The sequence below is a fragment of the Sarcophilus harrisii genome, chromosome 5 (assembly GCF_902635505.1).
Source record: "Sarcophilus harrisii chromosome 5, mSarHar1.11, whole genome shotgun sequence".
Lineage (NCBI taxonomy): Eukaryota > Metazoa > Chordata > Mammalia > Dasyuromorphia > Dasyuridae > Sarcophilus > Sarcophilus harrisii.
This window is the reverse complement of record NC_045430.1, coordinates 262,947-265,325: the sequence shown is the minus strand read 5'-3', so window position 1 is coordinate 265,325 and position 2,379 is coordinate 262,947. Positions and strand designations below refer to the sequence as shown.

At 52.0% G+C, this 2,379-nt stretch overlaps 1 pseudogene; it reads right to left on the bottom strand.

Annotated features, from left to right (window-relative positions):
- Positions 1–860: 860 nt before the first annotated feature.
- On the bottom strand, positions 861–1,394 carry LOC100919794 (annotated as a pseudogene).
- Positions 1,395–2,379: the final 985 nt, after the last annotated feature.

Below are 2,379 nucleotides of genomic sequence, written 5' to 3'. Positions count from 1 at the left end.
ACACTTAACACATCCTAACAGTGTGGCCCTGGGCAAGTCACTTAACCCCAATGGCCTCAGGAAAAAAAAGAAAACAAAAGAAAAACAAAAAAAAGTGCTCCAGATGACAAGCAAGTTGAGAACAAACAAGCTCAACGTGAGGAACAAGAAAACCCCCATATTCCCCCAGTCTGGTCTTGAGGGTCCCTGAATGGGGACCACTTCGGAGCAGGGCTGCTCACCAACACCACAAACAAGGTCTTCTGGAGGAGACAGGGGTGGTGATCTGGCTCCAGACAGCAAATACACCAAGCCCAGGGGCAGGAGGGAGAATCACTTTGCCCTAGTCTCCGGAGGCAGGGTCTCTGTTGGGGGAGCAGGGGAAAGTCCAATAAAGAAACCCCACATACAGCCTCCAGGAAGGCAGAGGAGGCTGCTGAAGATGAGGGCCGGACTAGACAGAAAGTCTCCAGGGAGCTGGCTGTCTCTGGGGTCTCTGGCAGCCAGAGAGGCCAGGGAAGACTGCACACTCAAGGAGGAATGGAGTCTTTCCTTGCCTGTTCAGGATACCCAGGCAATGAGGTAATCATTCCTGCTCAAAAGGGGAAACAAAAGCAAAAATCCAAAACAAAACTCTTAATATAGAAACACAGACAGGTCCCTCCAAGTGGTTCCTGGGAAAATCCTTATAAGGCCCCAAAGGGCTTGGCAGTGAAGAGCAGGCAGAAGGAAGGGTCCAGATGAAGGTATTGAAGGCTGGGGAGTGGCTAGGGAATTTGGAGGTATTCTAGGCCAGATGAGAGGGGAATTAGGGGGCAGGATCAGGGTAAGGGTGTACCTGCTCACTGGATTGTGCAACACTTGCACCCACAGGCCTCCCTCTATTCAGTATTAGGGAGAATCTTGAGTTACTCCTCAGCTTGGATCCTCCAAATTTCTCGAACCAGCTCATGGAAGGCTTGCTCCACACCTTGCCCAGTCTTGGCCGATGTCTCCACATAAGGGACCCCAAAGCTCCTGGCCACCTCTTGACCCAGTGTGGGGTCCACCAGCCTGTCGGTCACGTCTACTTTGTTGGCCACCAACACCACGGGTACATGGTTGGTGCCCTTGAGCCACTGCAGAATGTCCCAGAAGAAATTCACATTCTCAAAAGAATGGCGGTCATTCACTGCATAGATCAAGAGGAAGCCCTCTCCCCAGAGCATGGAATGGTTCCTCAGATAATAAAATCCTCCACTGCACGTGGTATCCATGATGTCCAGCTGGCACTGCTCTTCATCCACCACTGTATCCTTACTGTAGAAATCTTGGATCGTGGGGTCATACTCGGTCACAAAATGATTCCTACTGAACTGCATGGTCAGTGCAGTCTTGCCCACAGAACAGGTGCCCATCACGGCCAACTTATACATCTTGGTTCTGCGTCTGTCTGAATCACCAATGGAGGTATGGACACAAAAAGCCATGAGAACAGGGAAGGGCTCAGTTGGAATCTAGTCACTTTCCAGGCTGCAAGGAAGAAGCTGCAAGAAGTCAGGCCATTACACTGGAGGTCACCTTTCGGGAGGAAGACTTTCCTCTGGCCTCCAGTTTCAATTCTTTGCCAATCCTCTTCCCCGCTCCCTTTCAGCTCTCTGGGGCCCAGCTGAACAAGGTTCAACCCTCCCCCCAGGGACAGAACGTCAGATACTGGAAATCTCTCAATCCCCTGGCTCTTGCTGACCAATTCCAAACCCATTAGAGCACTTGGGCTCCAGGCCCTCCCATTCTGGCTGGCTTCTCCAACACTCTCGGATTCACTGGCTCCCTTCTCAAACCCCAAAACAGAAGATCCCGGATCAATTCCAAAGGTTCTAGGAGGCCACAGAATAGTGCTAACGATATCTGCAGGCCATGCTCCTCCACACTAATGTAGCCCAAAGGGCTTCGGTTTGGGCTGCTGAAGGGTCTGCAGCTCCTGCATCAAAGGGACCGAGAGTCCCTGGCCGGCTTGGCTGTAAACTGGGCTCCCCCATCTAAACCTACATCTGAACCCAAAGTGTATGGGGTCAGGCAACTAAGGTGGGGGAGGGAGCCCAGCGGAACTGCCCGCACTAATCCGGCCCCACGAGGAGCCGAGCTCGGTCAATACCTCCCGCATTGATGCAGTCCAAGATGGCACTGACTTGGGGTCCACTTGCCACCCACCCCATTGCTGTTAACTGAGACTGGGCTCAGTGAGTAACCAGAACATCCCACTAACATGAACTAATCAGCTGGCCTCTACATACCGTTTCGGAGCTGTAAAAATACCCTCTCAGGTCGCATTCAGATCTAGTCTTTAAAGGTGGAACAATAAGAAGCAGAGTAGAGGTCCGCTTCCTGCTCAGTATTAGGGCTCCTAAGAAGCCCAGGTCT